General features: G+C 42.3%; 1 long non-coding RNA gene across 1 annotated transcript in view; it reads left to right on the top strand.

Annotated features, from left to right (window-relative positions):
• The first annotated feature begins 11,308 nt into the window (after positions 1-11,308).
• LOC309561544 overlaps positions 11,309-25,626 on the top strand; it is a 235,470-nt gene continuing 221,152 nt past the window's right edge. Inside the window, exon 1 of the long non-coding RNA XR_014225579.1 lies at positions 11,309-11,399. This is a non-coding gene — a long non-coding RNA (uncharacterized lncRNA). The remainder of the gene's footprint in view (positions 11,400-25,626) is intronic.

The raw sequence follows: 25,626 nt of genomic DNA, 5'->3' as shown, positions 1-25,626 counted from the left end.
GATGGATGACCCTAACAGTCTTTGTGTACCGGTCTCACCCAACCTCGGACAGTGAGTCACCAATTTTAACAGTGTTAAATAAACTTGCACTATACTAAGCTGGCGCCGCTCTCTCCTTTCTTGCATCTCTCAGGGCTTCTCCACGCTTCAGCCGGCTGCCGCGGACTATAGCTTCCCTACAGTACCAAACTTTGTCCCCCCCCCCCACGCAGCCCCATAACCCCCCCCCCCCCTCCCATCCACCCACATTCCTTGTACCATCTTGGGATATTAGAAGAGCGCCATGACACCCCCCACTTTCATCTCCTTGAAAGTGCCAAGTGCCAGAAGTAATAGTGGTGACACCCTCCATGTTCAGTGGGATTGGGGAAGAAATTCAAACTCACTAGATGATGTTGATCCCTGTGACCTTATGGCAACAGGAGATCAAAAAAACGCTTGTGAATTCTTGTGATCTCTATTTCACCGATCCATATGGTCTTGCAGGGAAGGCTGTATCCTAGATGGATAAAAGAAATACCTAAAAGCCAACTAATGAGGATTCGGCATAACTGTGCCACTTCCCTTTTCTTGGTGAGCTTGTTTGTTTTTTTCTTCCTTGTATAGTCTCAGGTTTCCTCACAGAAAAGAGGTGTGCACACTACTGGAGGTATCAGCGGCTGCAGTAGAGAGCAAAGCCGCTGCTTCCTGTATGGCTCCTGTCACAGGCGGAGTGCATTTCATATCACTCCGCCTGTGACAGAGCCGGATCTATACAGGAAGCAGCGGCTCTGTCACTGACTGCAGACATCCTAAGTCTCCCGCGGCAGCCGGGAGATCACTCGGCACTTGCGGGTGTCTGTGAGCCGCTGGCCAGAGGCGGGAGACTCCCGCAAGTCGTGGGAGACTTGGGATGTCTGAACATATACTATAGAACACAGTTTCTTAACCTCACCAATAATAGGTACACATAAGTGTGTGATTCATTTTTTGGTTTTGTGACGTGGCTACACGGCAACCAGAAGTGAAGTCAGACACCGATCAAGGAAGTGATCCACCAGATGTGTTGTGTCAGAGGACCGGGTGAGAAGCAGAGAGCTCAGCCTGTTCACTGTCACTGTTAGGAAGTGCTGAGTTGGATGAAATAAGTAGCTTTTACCATTTTTTAATAAATAGTGAATGCAGTATTACTCTGTGCAAGCCCCCTCTTTTTTTAACCACTTGCCGACCAGGGTCAGCCCCTCCTGGGCAAAGTGATGTAGTACTATGTCGCTCGCCCAGGAGCCTGTAGGGGGTGAGCACGCACCGCTGGAGGCGCGCTCCCGCACCCGCTCGTTCACTGAGCCCCCCGCACGAGTGACCCGCGGCTCTGATTTCCGCCGGCCATTGGCGATCTCCCACTGGAGAGGGAGAAAGGCAGGCGGCTAATGTAAACAAAGCCGCCTATCATTCTCCCTGGTGTTACAGCAGAGATCATACGATCCTGCTATGTAGGATCGTATGTCTCTATGGTTACATCAAAAGCCACGCCCCTCTACAGTTAGAAGCACGCCCCTAGGGACACACTTAACCCCTTGATCTCTAATAAAGTTAACCCCCTTCCCTGCCAGTGTCATTTTTACATGAACAGTGCATATATATAGCACTGATTACTGTAGTAATGTCACTGGTACTCCCAAAAGTGTCAAAAATGTTAGTCAGGGGTCCGATCTGTCCGCCGCAATGTCGCAGTCCCGCAAAAAAAAATCACAGATCGCCGCCATTACTAGTTAAAAAACAATAAAAATTACATAAATCTTTCCCTTAGTTAGTAAACGCAATAACTTTTGTGCAAACCAATAAAAATACGCCCATTGCGATTTTTTTTTACCAAAAATATGTAGCAGAAAACAAATTGGCCCAAAATGTTAAAAAAATGGGATTTTTACATTTTTTGGGGGGAATTTCATATAAAAAAATGTGAAACATATTGTTATTTTTTTTCAAAATTTATGCATTTTTTTGTTTATAGCGCAAAAAGTAAAAATAGCACAGGTGATAAAATACCACCAAAAGAAAGGACGTCAATTTCATTTGGTTACAGTGTTGCACGACCGGGCAATTGTCCGTTAAAATCACGCAGTGCCAAATCGCAAAATAGGACCTGGTCATTGAGCAGCCAAAACCTCCGGGGCTTAAGTGGTTAATGCATGTTTGAGGAGCGATAAGCGGAAAAAAGAAATTGGCTGTTATATTTAAAGAAAGATGGGGATCAATTTTAGAGAGGCAAGTGGAGTTTGTGAGTCCCTTATCTGAAGGGAATGGAAGAACACATAGTGATCACTTTTTTCCCTTTTTGCTCTACACTGGGTGATTTATTACATTTTTTTTTTTTTTGTGTATTTAAATTTGATTTGTTTTATTTTTTCTTAGTAATCACAGCGCCTTCTCAAATTGGAATATTTATTTTAATTTGATATAAGTTACTGTAAAGGTGAGTTGGCACAATTAAATTAATCTCTTTGGCATTTGAGCCCTCTACCTCCCTTTTTATGTATCAAAGAAAGAGAGGTGTTTGCTTAGGTATTTTGGATAGGCTAAGGACTTCCTTAGGCCTCATTCAGGTGGCTAAACAAGGGCAGATAGACTCCTGCATTTAGATGTGGCTAAATGCCTACTCTGGATGCAGTAGCACATTGTACATTCTGGATAGTTAGCTGCGGCACCGGTTAGGATCCCTAACAGCAGGTAACTGCTTGGTGGCTCCACTATTGATTGTACATTGTACAAATTTGGCTGCAATTGTTTTGTACGCACTGTGTGCATGCAGCTAGTTGGCTGACAGCAGCCACCCATTTGAATGAAGTCTTATATAACTCTTAGGGTAATTATCCACTTGTGTACCTGGGCAATTACAAATGAGTAGTACTGACCAATACCGGTAGATGCTCTGAGGGCACATCTTTGGCACACATGAGGGCTTAATCACTAGATGGTGGACAGCTGTGGAACACTCGAGATCCCATAGGTGTCTGCAGGTAGGGGCAAGGGGGGGCAAATGCCCCCCCCCCCCCGCAATCTCAACTTCCCCTTTAAAGTGGTTGTTAAGCCACTTTATACCATCCTTTTTGTCTGTTTAATAACCCTGTGTGCCCCTGTGTCTGTGAATTTGTTTTAAAAAAAAGGCGTTCTTTACCAGTTTTCAGAGCACCAAGCACCGCTCACGTGCCTCGTCAGCTCTCTCCTCTCCCCGTCTGACAGCTGCCTGCAGCGGGTAGGGCCGAGGATTCCTCCTTGTCGTCAGTTGAGAGGGGAGGAGGAGGGGAGGGGGAGATGAGGCGGGTCACGTGAGCGGCGATTGGCTCTCTGGAAATTTGTAAAGAATGGCTTATTTTTATAAAACACAGAGGCACACAGGATTATTAAACAGACTGTAGACAGGATATGAAACTTTAAATGAAACTACAGCAGCAGGAGGGGCACTGACACAGGAGCAGACAGGCAGGGAGGGAGGCGGAAGAGAGGACAGAGGAGGACAGGTGAGCTGCAGATTAGTGATGGACGAACATCGGACGGGGCGGTTCGGGAACGCCATCCGCAAACTTTCTCAAATGTTCGCAAACCACAAGTTCGTGGTGGACCCTATTCACTTTAATGGCAGGCGAACATTAGAAACCTCCAGGTCATATTTGCAGCCACAAAATACTTACTAGCCATTCACACAGTACCACAACATGGACACTGACATACCAGAAGTATTGCTATTGGAAAAATTGCCATAATTTTTTTTTTTTTCCAGCCAAAAAAAAAAATATATTTTTTTTTCTAAATCAGCCAGAACTGACAGCAGCCGGTAAATACATGTCAAGTACATATAGGGTCCATCCACATGTCTGTAAAATGGGTCCGCATCCATTCCTCAGACTGTTTGGCTGTACAAACTGTATGGCTGAATTTGCGCCGCACAGACATCGCATGTCATTTTAGGAGCAGTGCGCTCCGAATTACATGCAATCTCTGTGATCGCATCAGTGTGAACTGACACTTAGTGGCAGTTCTTGCACTTAGTGCCGGTTCACACTGATGCGATCACAGAGATCGCATATAATTCGGAGAGCACTGCTCCTCAAATGACATGCGATGTCTGTGCGGTGCAAATTCAGCCATACAATTTGTATGGCTGAATTTACACCGCAATCGCAGTGAATGCGCACAGGACCCTTTTTTTGGTCCGCAGCAGAATCGGATCGCATGGTGGTTCACACCAGTGCGATCTGATTCTGTGCGAACTGTCAGATCGCACTGCGATATGCGATCTGAGCTGGGGGTGTCGTTAACTTTGAATTGGCACCCCCAGGGTATCGCATATGGCAGTGTGAACTGCCTGTGCTGCGGATGCGATGCGGGAACACGCCGATAAATTCGCAGTGTTCCCGCATCGCATCAGTGTGAACCGGCACTGACAGTCTGTCTCTGCTCCCCACAGCAAACCTCTCCCTACACTGACAACAGAGACAATATAGATAGTACACCTATACCAAATACCAGTCCTTAAAAGGACTTTTGTGGACCTATAACAGAGCGATCTGTGTCACTGACAGTCTGTCCCTGCTGCACACAGCAAACCTCTCCCTACACTGACAAAAGGCAGAATGTAAAATGGCAGCCAGCTCAGGTCTATTTATAAGGTAGGGGGTATGTCCATGTGCTGAAATGTCTCAATTGGCTGTCTTGTACCACCTGATGGATGTGCTATGGGTCAAAGTTCTTCACAATGTAAAAGAATATGGCGGCCGCGAACATCGCTATATGTTCGCGTTATCGGCGGACAGTGAACGAGCAAAGTTTGCCGCGAACCGACCACCTGGCGAACCGCAAGGCCATCTCTACTGCAGATGACGGAGGCACGTAAACTGACCACAGTGTCAGTGCTCAGCAGCGATGGTATACCGTGGTCAGTTTACAGAGGGGAGGACATAGCCGGTCAGGATCAGCCAGGTATTTTAGGTGATATGGGGGGGGGCAATGATCATTATTCAAAACAGGCAGATATCTTGGTTTGACAGTTTTTACCCCACTAAACTCCAAACTGCCGGGTGTATAAAAAAGCAGTTGCTAAACCTGAGCCCCAAGATTTCCAAGATTTTTAAGGATTAAATATAACTCATGAAATCTATTATTAGTTCGCATTTAGGATGACATTAAACCCTAACTTTTATTAAAAAAAAAAAGCAAAAGTAAAGAAAGAAGGCCTGTTCTTTTTTTAAATTGCCTCCTTTTCCTCTTTTGACCAGTCCTCATGCTGCAGTTTTCTCCCTCTCCTATTACCCAACTGCTAAGGAGCCACACATGCATTTACACTCCCAGAGGGTGCATCCACAGACACACAGAGCACCTGGCAAGCAATACTTCTGCTCCCTTCTCCCAGCAAATTCCTTATGCTCCTTGCCTTAGTAAATAGATAGGAAAATATATTATATTTACTTTTTTTTACTTTTTTTGTAACTTTTTTTCAGTTGCTCCCTGGTTTCTGGCCTAGGCCAAAATAATGTCATGCATGCCAAGAGTCTTCATGGTCTTTCATCTCAAAAAAGGGAAAAAGATCGTTCTCAGCTAAGCACACCCTTCTGCCTGCATGCCTGAGCTAAGGGTAGTTTGATTCCAGGAAAGCTACATGAATCATAAACCCTTACTGAAGATGGCTGCTGCTAGAAATGCTAGGAGGTGTTTTTCAAAGTGATTTCTCAACAAATAGAGCATGGAGACATGGATGGATGGGTGTGTTTGCTTTTAATCTTAAAACTGAATTAAAATGTTTTAGTTTGTGGTGATACAGTTAAAGTGGTTGTAACCCTAAAAAAAATCCTGTTCCATTACTGTCATTTTTGCCTTCCTATGATATATGTATGTAATATACCTGGTTGATCATGCCGGTTGATTCTGCCTGTTCCTGTGTTCTCCTTGTCTGGGCTGACCACAGTAATCATGGCTGCTGAGCCATGATACCGTGGTTGGTTTTCGTGCCTCCATCACCCTGCTCTCTGCTATGAATGTCTCCCCTCTCCCTTCCCTCTCTTCCTGTCAGTGGGAGGAGCGGCTCCCCCCCCCCCCCCCCCGCTCCTCTCGCCACTATTCAGCTGCAATAGGCAGCACAAATACTTGTATCCCCTCTGGATTATGCCGTTAGTAACTATAGTGTGTGTGTTTTTTTTTAAATGGAAAAGCTAAATACCTTTTCCAACACTGCCACTGTGCGGTCATGTGACTTCACAGGGGAATCTCAGCCCCTCCTGCTGCTATGCATAGATAGAGGAAGAAGTTTGTAGGGGGATTACGTGACAGCATAGCTGCAGTGTGAGAAAAGGTATTTAGCCTTTTCACGCACACCATAGTTACTAACTGCAAAATCCAGAGGGGATACCAGTAAAGTCACAGTGTGACGTTACAAAAGTTTTAAAAGGTCCATGTTAAGGATTAGTAAGCTGCGATATATTACATTTCTGTTTTTGGGTTTAAAAAAACTTTAACTGTATTTCTAAAAAAAAATATATATATAACAAATATGTAACAGGATTAAACGCTTTAGTACCGGGCACTTTTACATTCCTTCCTGCCCAGGCCAATTCGCTGTCATATTTTGAATGACTGTTGCACGGTCATGCAACACTGCACCCAAAGGACTACTGGGTTTTTTATTTTTTGCTAAAAAAAAACAAAAAAAAAATAAACTTTTGAAAAAATAAAAAGCTTTTCTTAGTTTCTGTCAGAAAATTTTGCTAATAAGTAATTTTTTCACCTTATTAATGTGCACTGATAGGCTGCACTGATGGGTACTGATGAGACGGCACTGAAGAGCATTGATGAGGTGGCACTGATGAGGAGGCACTAGTATGCAGCACTGATGGGCACTGACAGGTGGCACTGATGGGCACTGATAGGGGGCACTTACAGGGAATGATAGGCTATTAGATTGTAAGCTCTTCCAGGCACGGCCCTCTTAATCCTGTTGTGTTATGTTATTGTATTGTAACTGTATTATCTCTCTTTTAAATTGTAAAGCGCTGCATAATCTGTTAGCGCTATATAAATCCTGTATAATAATAATAGGCAGCACGGATAGGTGGCACTGATGGGCACTGATGGGTACTGAAAGGCAGCACTGACTTGCATCACTGATGGGCACAGATTAGCATCACTGATGGGTACAAATTGGCATCACTGATGGGCACAGATTGGCATCACTGATGGGCACAGAGTGGCATCACTGTTGGACACTGACTAGCATCACTGCTGGGCACTGTTGGGACTGCACTGGTAATGAGGGCACTGATGATTAGTGTCCTGATTATCTGTACAGGGCTCCCCCTCAAGGAAATGCCACTGATCGGCTCTCTTCTCCTCACACTCTGTCAGTGTGAAGCGAGGAGAACGAATACCTGGCATTTCTTTGTTTACATGTGATCAGCTGTAATTGGAGACAGCTGATAACATGGGTAAAGAGCTGCGTCATCAGCTTTTTACAGAAATGAGGGTTGTGCCATGTACCAGGGGCGTCATATGACATCATGCGAGAACAAGCAAAGACCCCTCCGGCCATCATCTGTTACTACGCCAGGCAGGAGGTAGTTAAAGGATGTCTTTTAAATTCATCTGGAGTTCAGCTTTAAGTCATTGCAAATTAGTTTTTGAACTTTAAAGGGTAACTTCCCTTTTGTGGGGGGGGGGGGGGGGATAGCAAATAAAGAAAAAACAATATAGCGTATACAAGTGTGAACCCAATCATATTGTAATTGAATGTTATTCAATTTTCCCAGAAATCTGCACTAGATTTCTGGCATCCCCTGCAATAAAAATGTCATTTTTGGTGCAGCTCAGAACTGTGCTATTCTACAGTATGTCAGGGTTGGCAGGCAATAACACTGTGTAAAATACATCATTTAGAGTTGACGTATTTTGTATAGTGTCTTGTCTTTTTTGGTTATCTTCAAGATGGTTATGAATGTCCATTGACATAATGAACCACAGCAGACCGCTTCCTTAAAGGGTAACTCCACTTTCGTGGGGGAAAAAAAATAGCAAATAAAGAAAATACAATATAGTGTATATAATTGCAACACAAATCATATTGTAAATATTGAGGATCCCTGTCCTAAAATTACCTTTCCTTTTCAATCTGTAGCTGTCGTAATTTTCTGAAAATGCAACATGGCTACCTGGAGCTATTCTGTACACAGAATGTATACTGACCACACCCCAGAAACATCATTTCCTGCTTGTGTGATTGGCTCACCAATTTTCCCAGAAGTCTGCCTAAGATACAAGTCAGATTTCTGGCATCCCCTGCAACAAAAATGTCATTTTTGGTGAGATACTCCCAATAGAAATACGTCTAAAGGGATTCAAGCCCAGCAGCTTCCTCATATTAGAGCCCTGCAGCTGCCACAGCTGATAGATAATTACCACTCCCATTAGACCCACTCAGCACAGAGGAACAAACAGTGATTTCTTCAGAACAACAAAAGGTAGGAATCTGCAACAAAGTTTGTTAACCACTTAAGCCCCGGAAGATTTTACCCCCTTCCTGACCAGGGCCTATTTTGCGATTCGGCACTGCTTGACTTTAACGGACAATTGCGCGGGCGTGCGACGCTGTACCTAAACAAATTTGACGTCATTTTTTCCCCACAAACAGAGCTTTCTTTTGGTGGTATTTGATCACCTGTGCGATTTTTTGATCATGCGCTATAAACAAAAAATTTTTTGCAAAAATAACAATATTTTTCACATTTTGTTATATGAAATTCCCCCAAAAAAATGTAAAAATCAAAATTTTTTAACATTTTAGGCCAATTTGTTTAATGCTACATATGTTTGGTAAAAAAAACAAAATCGCAAAAAGCATATTTTGATTGGTTTGTGCAAAAGTTATTGTGTTTACTAACTAAGGGAAAGATTTTTGTTGTTTTTTTTCTAACGAGTAATGGCGGCGATGTGCGATTTTTTTTTTTGCGGGACTGCGACATTGCGGCGGACAGATCGGACCCTTGACTGACATTTTTGACACTTTTGGGGTTACCAGTGACATTACTGCAGTAATCAGTGCTATACATATGCACTGTTACTGTAAAAATGACGCTGGCAGTGAAGGGGTTAACTTTTTTTGAGAGGGAGGGGTTAAGTGTGTCCCTAGGGGCGTGATTCTAACTGTGATTGGATGTGGCTACTGGTGTAAGAACAGAGATCAACGGTCCTACATAGCAGAACCGTGTGATCTCCATTCTTACACAGGGAAGAATGACAGGCGGCTTTGTTTACATTAGCCGCCTGCCTTTCCCCCAGTGTAATGGACAATCCCGAGTGCCCGGCGGACATCGGGTCCACCGGGCACACGCGCGCGGGGGGGGGTCCCCGTGACTGAGCGGGAGCGTGCCTAGAGCCTCGCAGGCTAGCGACGTAGTCCTACGTCGATTTGCCTGTGAGGGGCTGACCGCCGCAGTAAATAGTCGTGCGGCGGTCGGCAAGTGGTTAAAAGCCTTGTAATGTACGGGAATGTTTTTTTCTCAACAAAAGTGGAGTTACGCTTTAAGGGCTGTTAAAAAAAAAAAGAGAGAAAGAAGCCAAACAACATAGCAGTTTAAGAATATAATCTGGTCGGTTGGGTTGAGATGATGACAGAGTTTGTAAAAGTTCACTGATCTCTGTAGCCAGCTCTATTATTAATGCAGTCAGAAGTTCCAATCCCCCATGCAAGTGTCTTAGACATGAGACTCTGCTAGATGTAAGTGGGCAATGCAGAATAAAGGAACAGATGTCAGCGGCGGGACAAGTCCATCATATTGGTTTAACTATAGCTGTGTTTATGTTGTGTCAGTCTGCTAAGCACCTCTGGGCTGTAACTTTGATGTGTCTCTGAGTCACCAGAGCACCTTATCAAGTAGAATGCCGTTCCCACAAAGAAAAAGGAAACACAGTGACAGCAATCTTTCAACTACGCACGTATATAAACTTAATGTATTTATATTCCCCCTGTACTTTCAATCCAGACAAACTCTAACATCAAAGGAGACTGCAGATTTAAACAATACTGGAATGAAAGTACAGGGCATGACCATTGGAAGAGGTTTATAAATATGCAGCCATTGTAGAAAGAAATCATGAGCAGAGACGTGCTGAAATGCTTTTCATAAAATGTATTTTAGGTGTAAAAATAAGGAGGTCATATGTGCACAGATTTTTATTGCCATTATTCTGAATACCAGTAATGTTACCTTATCATAAAATTGCAGATGACGTGGGAACATATCAACCCAAAATTAGATTTTCCATTCAGCTACAAGAACAGAGGACTGCTGTTATATTCAGGGCAGACCTCCTATACAGGGGTCTTCAAACTATGGCCTTCCATTTGTTCAAGAACTACAATTCCCATCATGCCTGGTCATATCTGTGAATGTCAGAGTTTTCCAATGCCTCATGGGATGTGTAGTTTCTCAACAGCTGGAGGGCCATAGTCTGAGGATCCCTGTCCTATCATATCCAACTCCCAACAGTCACTTTAAAGCGTAACTCCACATTTGTTGAGAAAAGCCATTCCCCCCTGGGTGATCTCTGTACATTACAAGGATTTTAACAAACTTTGTTACAGATTCCTACCTTTTGTTATTCTGAAGAAATCCATGCTTGTTCCTCTGTGCCTCTCTGCTGAGTGAGTCTAATGGGAGTGGTTTCATAATTATCTGTCAGCTGTGGCAGCTGCAGGGCTCTAATGAGGAAATCTGCTGGGCCTGCATCCTTTTAAGGCTCGTTCACACTTGACGAAAATCGGACGAAATATCCTCCGATTTTTCTCTCTCATGCTCAGTGGTCATAACCGTTTTTAGTTGACAGTGCATAATGTTTACTAAATTTCTTGTCCGATTTTTTTTTTTTGGGGACATTTGTTCCTAGACTTTCGAGTCGTCAGCAACTTCAGATCATGCGCGGTCTTTTGTATCCGATTTTTCACGGACGTACTGCATACACATTAAACGAAAATTGGTCGTCTGGGGACGGACAATAAACATTTTGGTGTTTGTCCCTCTGTTTTTTTCATTGAAAATGTCGGCATCGGCTGCTGAAAGTTGTGTACACACTAGCCAAAAATTGTACGATTTTACCTCGGACGGGAATTTTCGGCAGATTTTCTACTAGTGTGCACCCCACTTTAGACGTGTTCCTATTGGGAGTGTCTCACCAAAAATGAAATTTTTTTGCTGGGGATGCCAGAAATCTGACTTGTATCTTAGGCAGACTTCTGGGAAAATTGGTGAGCCAATCACACAAGCAGGAAATTATGTTTCTGGGGTGTGGTCAGTATACATTCTGTGTACAGAACAGCTCCAGGTAGCCATATTGCATTGCATTTTCAGAAAATTACAACAGCTGCAGATTGAAAAGGAAAGGTACATTTTTAATAACATTCAACTACAATGTGATTTGTTTTACAATTGTATACGCTATATTGTATTTTATTTATTTGGTATTATTTTTTTTTCCCACGAAAGTGGAGTTACCCTTTAAAGTTGTTGTAAACCTCTGAAATTAAAAATGAACAAAGTACATCTCTGTACAATGTGTACTTGCCTCAATACAAAGCACCTAGTGTAGTTTTATCTGCTTTTTGCATGAGTCACTACTGACAATATATTCCCATACCACAGAATTCTGGGATATGGTCAATTCCCCCCCCCCCCCATCCCGGCACACAGAACACAGAAAGTGATTGACACCCTCAGCTGTGCATGTTGACCTATGATACACAATAGAGGGGGAGAGGTTTCTCTTTTCCCTCCACTCAAGTCTTAAATTACTCTCAGCTCCCTGATTTACAGTATGCTTTGCAGTGTGTGACATCAGATCCCCACCTTATGCCTGCTAAAACTTAGAAAACTTATATAAATTCTGTATTTTTAATGGCTGTAGAGGGGAGAGGGCTGCAGATAAACAAATACTTATGAAGGAGGATTTTTTTAATCTCTGTATATCACTTCCCTCAGGATCCCCTGATGAAGTCACATGGGCGTGACGCTACGCGTCGGGACTGAGCAATAGGCATACCGGAAGTGTCTGTGGAAGTGGAAGTGTCTGTGATTGACACACTCAGCTGTGCATGTTGACCTATTATACGCAATAGATGGGGAGAGGTGTCTCTTTTCCCTCCACTCAAGTCTCAAATTACACTCAGCTCCCTGATTTACAGTATGCTTTGTAGTGTGTGACATCAGATCCCCACCTTATGCCTGCTAAAACTCAGAAAAGTTATGCAAATTCTGTATTTTGAATGGCTGTAGAGGGGAGAGGGCTTCAGATAAAGAAATACTTATGAAGGAGGATTTGTTTAATCTCTGTATATCACTTCTCAGGAACCCCTGATGAAGTCACATGGGCATGACAGTAAGCGTCGGAACTGAGTGATAGGCATACCGGAAGTGTCTGTGGATGACGAACTTGCTACTCGTGGATGATGTATTCTGTGCCACTATTTGAAATGTGAGTGTTTCAGTTCCTTTTTTATTTTAATAAAATTGGGAAATAGTTTTACACTATTCAGAGCTTTTCTTTCTTACACATATTACCCAACTGAAGATACAACTAGAGAGCCCGCTAGACCATCATAGATGGGACACCTGTCCTCCAATCATAGTTTACCACCAGCTGGGTCCACAACAGGATGATCCCTGGAAGCAGTGAGAAGCATAAGACTCTAAAGTGAAAGTTATCCCTCCATGCTGTAACCTTACAGCTGTAAGGTGAGAGGCCAGCACACATAGAGGTGTCACCGCGTTGGATTTTCTAGACATCAGTCACAACTCCTTTTTGGGTGAAGGAATTTCACATGCACTTACTCTATGTGCATTGGACTGCTCATACTTCGTTACACGCTTTTTTATATGGACTCACTTTGGACCCCACGTTCTTCAGTTATATTTGTGAATCTTTGTATACATTACACATGAAATATCTATTGCTTTATATTTTGTGATTTTATTATTTATTCACATTGTTTATTATCAGCACATGCACTTTTTATTTTGTCACTTGTGCACTTTTAATTATACATTAGTTGGTATATTCAACAGCGCAGCACTACTGTTGTATGTTATATCACTTCACTTGGTATATGTAGGGGTTTACAACCACTTTACAGCTACCCTGAACTTAATGTAAAGCTAGTCTGCAAAATTAGTAGGAAATAATGCAGGAAAATGCAGTTGTTCATTCTTAATGCCCCCCCCCACATCAGTCCCTTTACTTGATTTCAAATAAGTACATGGATAAGCGAGTTTGGGGTGGAAGAACTTGACTGGTCTGCACACAGTCCTGACCTCAACCCAACAGAACACCTTTGGTATGAATTAGAGAGGAGACTGCAAGCCAGCCTTCTCTCCAACATCAGTGCCTGACCTCACAAATGCGCTTCTAGAAGAATGGTCAAACGTTCCAATAGACACACTCCTAAACCTTGTGGACAGCCTTCCCAGAAGAGTGGAAGCTGTTATAGATGCAAAGGGTGGGCCATTAAATGTCATGTGCCTGTAAAGGCAGATGTCCCAATACTTTTGACAACATAGTGTATATTTCAGAGGAAGTACAGTATCTCCCTAAAGTGAGAACACCCCTCACGTAAATATTTTATTCTATCTTTTCATGTGACAACACTGAAGAAATTACACTTTGCTACAATGTAAAAGGATGAGTGTACAGCTTGTATAACAGTGTAAATTTGCTGTCTCCTCAAAATAACTCCACACGCAGCCATTAATGTCTAAACTGCTGGCAACAAAAGTGAGTACACCCCTAAGTGAAAATGTCAAAATTGGACCCAAAGTGTCAATATTTTGTGTGGCCACCATTATTTTCCAGCGCTGCTTAAACCGTCTTGGGCATGGAGTTCACCAGAGCTTCACAGGTTGCCACTGGAGTCCTCTTCCACTCCTCCATGATGTCATCACGGAGTTGGTGGATGTTAGAGACCTTGCGCTCCTCCACCTTCTGTTTGAGGATGCCTCACAGATGCTCAATAGGGTTTAGGTCTGGAGACATGCTTGGCCAGTCCAGCACCTTTACCCTCAGCTTCTTTAGCAAGGCATTGGTTGTCTTGGAGATGTGTTTGGGGTCGTTATTATGTTGGAATACTGCCCTTCAGCCTAGTCTCTGAAGGGAGGGGATCATGCTCTGCTTCAGTATGTCACAGTACATGTTGGCATTCATGGTTCCCTCAATGAACTGTAGCTCCCTAGTGCCAGCAGCACTCATGCAGCCCCAGACCATGACACTCCCACCACCATACTTGACTGTAGGCAAGACACACTTGTCTTTGTACTACTCACCTGGTGTCTGCCACACACCCTTGACATCATCTGAACCAAATAAGTTTATCTTGGTCTCATCAGACCACAGGACATGGTTCCAGTAATCCATATCCTTAGTCTGCTTATCTTAAGCAAACTATTTGTGTGCTTTCTTGTGCATCATCTTTGGATGAGGCTTCCTTCTGGGACGACAGCCGTACAGTGTGCGGCGTATGTTCTGAGCATAAGACTGAACTCCCACCCCTTCAACCTCTGCAGTAATGCTGGAAGCACACATTCGTCTATTTGGAGTCTAAGTTTGGAGCCACCAGGACTCTTCCAAGAGCGGGCCAACTGGCCAAACTGAGCTATCGGGGGGAGAAGGGTCTTAGTCAGGGAGGTAACAGGGAATCTGCTGGTCACTCTGATAGAGCTCCAGCGTTTCTCTGTGGAGAAAGGAGAACCTTCCAGATGAACAACATTTCTGCAGAACTCCACCAATCAGGCCAGACAGAAGCCACTACTCAGTAAAAGATAAGTTTATCTTGGTCTCATCAGACCCCAGGACATGATTCCAGTAATCCATCTGCAGGCTTTCTTGTGCATCATCTTTAGAAGGGGCTTCCTTCTGGGACAACAGCAATGCAGACCAATTTGATGCATTGTGCACCGTATGGTCTAAGCACTGACAGGCTTACTCCCCCCACCCCTTCAACCTCTGCAGCAATGCTGGCAGAACTCATATGTCTATTTAAACTCTGGATATGACGCTAAGCAAGTTCACTCAACCTCTCTGGTCAACCATGGCGAGGCCTGTTCTGAGTGGAATCTGTCCTGTTAAACCGCTGTATGGTCTTGGCCACCATGCTGCAGCTCAGTTTCAGGGTCTTGGCAATCTTCTTATAGCCTAGGCCATCTTTATGTAGAGCAACAATTCTTTTTTTCAGATCCTCAGAGTTCTTTGCCATGAGGTGCCATGTTCCAGTGACCAGTATGAGAGAGTGAGAGCGATAACACCAAATTTAACACCCCTGCTCCCCATTCACACCTGAGACCTTGTAACACTAACAAATCACATGACACCAGGAAGGGAAAATGGCTAAATGGGCCCAATTTTGACAATTTCACATGGGGTGTACTCACTTTTGCTGCCAGTGGTCTAGACATTAATGGCTGTGTGTTGAGTTATTTTGAGGGGACAGCAAATTTACACTGTTATACAAGCTGTACAATCACTACTTTACATTGTAGCAAAGTGTCATTTCTTCAGTGTTATCACATGAAAAGATATAATAAAAGGTGTACTCACTTTTGTGAGATACTGTATATGTGGTCACAACTGAATATAATTGAAAATTTAGTGCCAAGGATTAAAGCACTTCTGGTGAAGTCTCAAATTGTACTTTAACCACTCCTGGCCCGCCGGCGCAGTTTTACGTCGCTACTTTAAATACCAGTGTTATGGCAGAAGATAGCAGCCAAAACTCCAGTATTTTCTTACAGGGTGGGCGGTCTTCTTTCACATAAAAGTGGCTCCAGCAGTGGATTCAGAGCGAGATCACTTTTATGGGTGGTCGTTTTCCCCGCTTTCCGGAGCCAAGGGTAGCGGAGAAAATGGTCCTTTCCCCATCTAGGTAGGAAGCCAAGTGAGGGCAAGCTGGCCCCCACTCGACTCTATGGCCTTGGAGGACCAGAGCGACGTCATATGCCACTTTCTCCCAATGGCCTTAAAGGACCCATTTTTTTCAGGATGTTCTCCGTATATTATTATTTATTTACCATAGGCCTCTCAGTTTTGTTGATAAAAGTACAGTTAAAGTGATGCGAAACTCTGGATAAAAAAATATATATATATTAAACAATTTATTCTTATTTCAGAAACGTTCCTTATATTGCTCACAGCCTCCTTAACCACTTGCCGCCCGCCCACCGACACATGACAGTGGAGCAATGCAGCTCTCATCCTGGGACGACAGTTTTGGGACGACAGTTCTGGGACAACGGTATATATTACCTGTATTCCCTGTGAGGAGATGCTGCTTATCAGCTCTCCTCACCTCACACTCTGTCAGGAAGGAGGAGCTAGGTCAAGTGACGTCACCACGCTGGTTAGTCGGCCAAACTGTTGGATGGAAACAACAGCTATCATATGGGGACTTACATGCGGTTTTTATGCTTCTGTTTGTGAGTATTTTGGACCTTTCCAATAAATAATTACTTATAAGTAATACTGCGCAATGAGGTTATTTTCTGCTTATACTTACACATACTGTATCTATCTTGAGAGTCTATGTATGGTGGTATATGCCGTTTTATTGAAGATACTTGATGCCATAGCAGTGTATTTCACAAGTATTAATGTATTAATATATATATTTTTTAATAATTTTTTATTTCAAACAATGGAGCACTTTGAGTTTATATGTTGTTATAAGTGTATCTGAGAGCAGTGCTCCCTCTTTTCTACACAGGAAGGTAAAATATACGGCAAATCAACTTTAGCTTTAATATATACAGTAATAACGTGTGTATAGTATTGAAGCTACCTTATAATGCTGCTTGCCAAGTGCAATTGAAAGGGTCCTTTAGCAATATAAGTGCATTTTTACAAACAAATGCTTCATTGATAATTCCAGTTAAGTCATCTCAATATAGATTTACAGTAACACTTGACTATAATCACTTTGATAATGAATGAGGGTGAAATATTTTCTTTTACCTTTAACTGCAAGAATTCATTCGTCCAGTAGTAAATCAGACAGTAGCATTATTCGATTGTGCTAGAGTTTCCAACCCCTTTATTTAGGTGAGATTTTCAAGCATACTGTAAATCCTCTCATCCAAATGAACATTTGAGGAACACATGTTGGGCAAGGTCCGTAGTCTTCAGCATATGGCTTATATCTGCCTAATGAGTTCAGATAAATGTAAAATATTGCAAAAATGTATATCAAAGCCAACCTAGGATCAGATCATTAGAGCTGATCAAAATGTTCCTTCTCACTTCATAATTAAATAGTTGCATTGAAATAAATTTGATTGTGAGGCAGTTCATCTCCATTTATGAGTACTTTAGAGAAGAACTCCAGGAAAACAGCCAAATACATTGTAGCAACACTCATGTCTGTTTGAAAACCAGGCTAACCGGCTCATCTGTGAATTGCACATGTTTTTCTTTTTCATTATTTTACTGAATATAGAGAACTGTATAATGGTTTACCCCCCCCCCCTTCCTGACCAGGCCATTTTTTGCAATACAACACTGTGTTAGAGCCGGTTCACACTATTACGACTTGCCAGACGACTTGCTCAGCCTGGCAAGTCGCGCACCGTCGGGTCCATTGAGTAGAACAGGACCGGTTCTAATAGGAGCGACACAAGTCGCTCCGACTTAGAAAAAGGGTCCTGTACTACTTCGGGGCGACCTTGAGGCGACTTGCATAGACATTAATTATATAAAGTCTGTGCAAGTCGCGCCGAAGTCACAGTGCACGCGACTTCACAGGTCGCCCCCGAAGTTGGAGCGACCTAATGTGAATGGGGGCTAACTTTAACTGATAACTGCGCAGTTGTATGACACTCTACCCAAATAAAATTTAAGTATTTTTTGTCCCACAAATAGAGCTTTCTTTTGGTGTTATTTGGTCACCTCTGGGTTTTTTATTTTTTGCGCTACAAACAAAGAACGACTGACACTTTTGAAAAAAAAAATATATATTTTTTACTTTTTGCTCTATAACATTACCAATAAAAAAAATGTAAAAATCACATTTCTTCATTAATTCAGGCCAATATATATTACTATCAGGCCATACAGTATGCATTCTGCTACATTTTGGGGTAAAAAAAAAATCCCAATAAGTGTATATTGATTGGTTTGCACAAATGTTATAGCATTCATAAACTATGAGATGTATACTGTTTTTTTTTTTTTTACTAGTTTTCACTTCAGTGACTTATAGTGGGACTGTAATATTGCGGCGGACAAATCAGTCACTTAACTGACACTTACGACACCTTTTTTGGGGACCAGTGGCACTAATACAGTGATCAGTGCTAAATACAGTATATACACTGTCACTGTACTAATGAAACTGGCAGGGAAGGCGTTAACATCAGGGGCGAGCAAAGGGTTAACTGTGTGCCTAGCTAATGTTTCAGTGTAGTGGGGGAGGTGCTTTTACTAGTGGAAGACATGGATCGGTTTTTCTGCTTTACAGAAACACAGGATCCATGTCTTCCGTAATCACAGAATGACAGTTTAACTGGTTTATATAGGCAGGCTTGCATTCTGTCAGAGTACCGAACAATCAGCAGGTGCCAGCAGACATCGAGTCCGCGGGACCCGCTGATCAGCTCTCACTGTGTAAAATCACAGAGGGAGCAAGCCGCCGGCGGTGCACACTTGCACCCAAAGCCTGGAAGTGCAGATTCACATATATTACAGTATCTCACAAAAGTGAGTACACATTTTTGCAAATATTTTATTATATCTTTTTATGTGACAATGTCAATAAAAACATTGGCGTATGGGGGGCAACATTAGAACCCAGAGCAGCCCCAATTAATCGTAGAGAGTACTTTTCCTTAAATAAAAATAAATTTTCTTCCAAAACCACCAACAGTAGTTATAATAAAAATGCGTTTTGTACGGAACTAAAAAATTTTAAGTGGATCAACAACTGCCAGAGTAAGACAATCTTGTCAATTTGCTGTAAGCAATATAGATTATCTCTCACATAAGATTGTGTTTTTATGATCAAAGGGGTTAAACATTTGTCCAAATATTTAGACAAATGTCATACCCCTTTGATCATAAAAGAATGGTCAAACATTCCCATAGACACACTCCTAAACCTTATGGACAGCATTCCCAGATGAGTTGAAGCTGTTATAGCTGCAAAGGGTGGGTCAACTCAATACTGAACCTTACGGACTAATGCCTCGTACACACGCATCGATAGTTGGCCCTGAAATTTTCAGCCAACGTCCGATCAGCCGATTTTCGGCTTGTTAGTATGATGCTTTCGACAACCGACTCCGACTTTTCGGCCAAATAAAATCTGGTGTGCAGGCTATAAAATTTTTGTTGGCCGTCAACACAACGGCCAATTTTCCGTTAGTCAGTACAGATTTCGGCAGACAAAAATCTGATGAGCAAGACTGGGCATGCTCAGAGAAGAGAAAACACACGGAAAGTAAACCAGCACATGACATCACTTCTGAAGTTGGTTTTTGTTGGCCGAGAAAATTCGTGTGCAGTCTAGAGCACATTTCAACCAACACAACAACACTGGACAAAAGTCGGCCGATCGGTCGGCCGATAATCGTTGCGTGTGTACGAGGCATTAGACTAGACATTAAAGATCATGTGCATGTAAAGGCACGTGTCTCGACTCCCAACACGTTTGACCATATAATGTATATAGTGATATGAAGGAGATTCAATGTGGTGAACTTTTTTAAGTCGACATCACTCCAAACTTCTGGTTTACAGGCACAGCAGCCTATTTTAATAAAAAGGAGAAGAAAGTTCACAAACGTTCCCATGCAAGGGTTTCAAATTCACTCAGCAACAACCAAAAACAGAAAATATCAAGCCACCTGGCCCTCACTTCAGCAGTACCTCTTTGCACTGGTCACCCATTTCATGGGTTCTTCAGGCTCATTTTGACTTTCTTCACATCACATAGCTGTACCGACTCACTCCTAGCCTCCAAAAAAGGTTCTCCAGCCCCCCAAATCCCCCCCCCCCGGTTTTGCTCACTTTTTTAGAAACTTTCAAACTTCCTACAGCCCTCCTAGACCCACCAGCTGCCTCAGCTTTCACGGCCTCCCAAACCCTCTCTTGGACTCCCAGGCCTGCGTAGCTGTCCTGACTTTCCCAGTCCTTTGGGCCAGAATACCTCCAGACAAGGGATGCAGTCTCTAACAGGAACAACCGGGTCTCCTGATGGGGCTCTATCTCCAAACAGCAGCAACTGCACTGAGCTATGCTCAGATCTAGCAAAGCCCAAACAAAGGACTGAAGGCTGTATCCCAACCAAGACTCTTTGGAACTTTAAAACTCCAGGCCACAGATCTTCTGTGGATGTAGGCTGCCTAAAAATCCTTCTTTCTCTTCATGTAATCTCAAACAGATTTGATGATGTTAAGATCAGGGCTCTGTAGGTGCCAAACCATCACATCAAGGACTCCTTGTTTTTCTTTACGCTGAAGATAGTTATTAATTACATTGACTGTTTGTTTGGGGTCATTGTCCTGCTGCAGAATAAATTTGGGGCCAATCATACTTCTCCCTGATGGCATGACATGATGGATAACAATCTGTCTGTATTTATCAGCATTGAGGACACCATTGATCCTGAATAAATTTCTATTTGCAGAAATTCAGCATCAAACTTGCAAGGAACCTCCACCATGCTTCACTGTTGCCTGCAGACATTCATTATTGTACTGGTTTCTAGCCCCTCAGCAAACAAACAGCCTCCTGCTGCAGCCAAATATTTCAGTCCAGAACCCCTACTGCCATTTTTCTGCACTCTATTTCTATGTTTTTGTACTTACTTTTTTTTAGTCACTTTTTTGCCGCAATTTTTCCATGAAGACCACTATTGACCAGACTTCCTGGACAGTAGATGGGTGTACCTAAGTCTCACTGGTTTCCACCAGTTCTGTGCTGATGGCACTGCTTTACACCTTCCGATGTCAAAGGGAAGTAATGTGTCTTTCTTTGGCCGAGCACCACGTCTATGGTCCTCAACGTTGCCCAACCGATGGTGCCCTGAATGCGGATAAATACAAGCAGATACTTATCTATCATGCCATACCATCAGGGAGGAGTGTGATTGCCCCCAAATTTATTTTGCAGCAGGACAACAACCCCAAACATACAGGCAATGTCATTGAAAACTTAGAAACTATCTTCAGCATAAAATAGAACAAGGAGCCCTGGAAGTGATGATTTGTCACTAACAGAGCCCTGATCTCAACATCATCGTGTCTGTCTGGGATTACATGAAGAGACCGAAGGATTTGAGGCAGCTTACATCCACAGAAGATCTGTGGTTAGTTCTTCAAGATGTTTGGAACAACCTACCTGCTGAGTTCCTTCAAAAACTGTGTGCAAGCGAATTCATACTGGTTTGAAGCCAAAGGGTAGTCACATCAAATCTTGATTTGATTTAGATTTTTCTTCTAAAGAGGAAAGGATCACCACTACTTCTGACCAGCTCAGATGAACAAACGATAAGGAGCAGCCTTGGCCTACATGTCTCCACCACATGCATTTTTCCCCTCCCACTGGGCTTAGTCATAGGGTGGGAGCATATTACATTTACTAGCTTTCTTGATTTGTATCAGGATAAGCTTGCACCCCATGCTCTGGCACACTGGGATATACACTGCCCGGCCAAAAAAAAAAGTTGCCACCAAAAAAAAAAGGCCACACACTCTAATATTTAATTGGACTGCCTTTAGCTTTGATTATGGCACGCATTTGTTATGGCATTGTTTCGATAAGCTTCTAGAATGACACAAGATTTAGTTCCGTCCAGTGTTGCATTAATTTTTCACCAAATGATGGGAGAGTAAGACCACTGCAGAAAGCCTTCTCCAGTACCTCCCAAAGATTCTCAGTGGGGTTACGTTCTGGACTCTGTGGTGGCCAATCCATGTGTGAAAAAGATGTCTCATGCTCCCTGAACCACTCTTTCACAACTTGAGAACGATGAGTCCTGGCATTGTCATCTTGGAATATGCCTGTGCCATCAGGGAAGAAAAAATCCATTGATGGAATAAACTGGCCATTCAGTGTAGTCAGCTGACCTCATTCTTTGGGCACATGCAGTAACTCACCAATAGGATAGTTACTGCATGCTTACTTTAGTTAGTTGCTTAGTTAATTCCAAGTAACCATTTTTTTTGGCCGGGCAGTGTACTTTCACCTCTACTTTCAGTGGCACCAAAAGCAATAGAACAGCTCTTAGTTTTTTTCTCTGTTTGCAAACTTTTTCTATTTTGTAAATTGATAAAAATCAACAATTACGATATATATTTTTGAAAGCATTCTTACTTTACAGCATTTCTTTACACCTGCCTAGAACTTTTGTGCAGTACTGTAGATAGATAGATAGATAGATAGATAGATAGATAGATAGATAGATAGATAGATAGATAGATAGATAGATAGATAGATAGATAGATAGATAGATAGATAGATAGATAGATAGATAGATAGATAGATAGATAGATATGTATAAATCATCTATGTTTTTTGTGATCTGGATGCATCCAAAACCATTGTGTCTAAATACTGCCAGCCATTTCCCAGTAACCTTTCTGGAAGGAAAAAAAAAACATCACATATGGTCACAATAAAAGCCGAGAAAGCCATTTCGCAGACATCATAAAACTTCAGTAACTTTATTTACTGTAATTCAGTCAGTGTTTTTGCTGGTTTGGAGTGAGAGAATGGCAGTTATTTGTCACATTGTGTTACAGCCCTGGTCACCAGAGTAATGAGACCATCAATCAACTGCGTTTCCAGGCTGAGTAAAAATATAAGCAATTTGTATATAGTTAAGGAAAGGGAGCTAGAGTTTTAGTAGGAAAAAAGAAGAGTAGTCTTACAAATAAACTTTACATTGCCTAGGAACAGACTTTCATTTTAATGGTTCCCAGATCGTTATAGGTTTTATTTGATAGCATAATCTAGATGCCGGAAAGGAAAATGCTCACAACAACCAATCATCCTACTTCTCTCAACTTCTATTTATAGGTGAAAAAATCTATGGGATTGGTTGCTGACAACTTCTCTTATCAAACTTGCTAAGTGACAATTGTTAGGAAATGGTTTTAGGGCCACATTGCTTAGCCAGCACAGAGAGACCATCTAGCAGGGAAACGTGTCCTTTGCCTGGTCAATAATCCAATAAATTCTGGAAATAATTAGGAGATATCTACCTGTACTGTACTATATAGACCACTTAAATTCAAGGGTTTGAGAACAGGGACTAAAAATAGTGTCCAGACAGGCTTCAAATTTTGGAAAATATCTTCAATTGTTTTTATACTCACAAAATAACTAGAGATATCTGGCTTCAATATACTGTATAGGGAACTATAAATGTGGTTAAATTAGATGTCCTCATTGTACTAAGATTTGAAAAGTAAAGTGATGAAATCTACCATCAGTGATAGGAGGTTTGCAATCAATTTTTTTTTTTATTAATTGTTATAGTCGCTATGTAGTTTATTTCATAACTTGCTGAATTTGTTCCTTCCAAAAGGGTTAATTTAATAAGTCCCAGTGAAGTTGCACATTGCAAGGGAAGTTACTTAATTTTCCTTGCACATGACTGATTTGAATTTCACCACATTCACTAAGCTGTGACAAAAAATCCCATGCAAAGTGTAACTTTTGTTGCAACATGCAACTTCACTTGCAAAGTGAACAGCCTTTTTGCCTTTATTAAATCAACCCCAATATACTGCTAGAACAATGGGAAGATTAATTTAGAGATTGATGCGTTCTCATATGTATGATTAGGGACTTAATGCATGATTATTTGTATGATATCAAAAGAATAATCTTATAAATGTAGCCAAGAACTTTATGAAGATCACTGTGGTGACAACACCTGGTAAAGTTTATAAAAGGATGTGCTAGCCGATTTCATGTAGAAACTGCTGCACCTTAAACTCCAATACCAGTTGATGCCTTCTGAGGGGAAACGCATTGGGTGGAGTCAACTGTGCTGTCAGCGTGCACAGACCGCACTGCAGGCAGCTGTGCACCATGAGATTCTGAGATATTATCCAAGAAAATAGTTTGTAAGTGCAATTTTTTAAATAAATATATGATTGTTATTGATAATCCACTCCATAATCAGTCCTCCTTTAATTTTTACATCTACCTGTGAGCCGGGAGCCTTTGACCATCTGGAGTTCCATACAGGCAGCAACACAGATCGATGTCTCTCAGCTGAGAGCAGCATATACAGTATGCATATTGAGCCTTGGGGTCTGGTAAGCGGCCATTTTATTAATTGAGCACAGTGGTGATGCATGCAGAACTTTAAAGGTTATGGAATAGCATTATTTCCTTCAGCAATTCAACACTATTTGGAACTGTTTGATTGTTTCAATCAATTAACAACAGAGTTCTTTTTGGAAATTGTTTGTTTTGGTTTCACTTACCCATTTCTAATGTTTTTTTATTTTTCATTTATATACAGTATCTCACAAAAGTTAGTACACCCCCTCACATTTTTGTAAATATTGTATTATACCTTTTCATGTGACAACACTGAAGAAATGACACTTTGCTACAATGTAAAGTAGTGAGTGTACAGCTTGTATAACAGTGTAAATTTTCTTTCCCCTCAAAATAACTCAACACAGAGCCAATAAACCGCTGGTTATATAACTAAGTACACCCCCTAAGTGGAAATGTCCAAATTGGGCCCAATGTGTCAATATTTTGTGTGGCCACCATCATTTTCCAGCATTGCCTTAACCCTCTTGGACATGGAGTTCACCAGAGCTTCACAGGTTGCCACTGGAGTCCTCTTCCACACATCCTTAATGACATCAGGAAGCTGGTAGAGGTTAGAGACCTTGCGCTCCTCTACCTTCTGTTTGAGGATGCCCCACACATGCTCAATAGGGTTTAGGTCTGGAGACATGCTTGGCTAGTCCATCACATTCACCCTACGCTTCTTTAGCAAGGCAGTGGTCGTCTTGGAGGTGTGTTTGGGGTCATTATCATGCTGGAATACTGCACTGCGGCTCATTCCCTGAAGGGAGGGGATCATCCTCTGCTTCAGTATGTCACAGTACATGTTGGCATCCATGGTTTCCTCAATGAACTGTAGCTCCCCAGTGCCGGCAGCACTCATGCAGCCCCAGACCATGACACTCCCACCACCATGATTGACTGTAGGCAAGACACACATGTCTTTGTACTCCTCACCTGGTTGCTGCCACACATGCTTGACACCATCTGAACCAAATTGGTTCATCTTGGTCTCATCAGAACACAGGACATGGTTCCAGTAATCCATGTCCTTAGTCTGCTTGTCTTCAGCAAAGTGTTTGGGGGCTTTCTTCTGCATCATCTTTAGAAGAGGCTTCCTTCTGGAACGACAGCTATGCAGACCAATTTGATGCAGTGTGCAGCATATGGTCTGAGCAATGACAGACTGACCCCCCACCACTTCAACCTCTGCAGCAATGCTGGCAGCACTCATACATCTATCTCCAAAAGACAACCTCTGGATATGATGCTGAGCATGTGCACTCAATTTCTTATAGCCTATGCCATCTTTATGTGGAG

The sequence above is a fragment of the Pelophylax lessonae genome (genome assembly GCF_965119305.1).
Source record: "Pelophylax lessonae genome assembly, chromosome: 8".
Classification (NCBI taxonomy): domain Eukaryota; kingdom Metazoa; phylum Chordata; class Amphibia; order Anura; family Ranidae; genus Pelophylax; species Pelophylax lessonae.
This window is presented reverse-complemented; position numbering and strand designations above follow the sequence as displayed.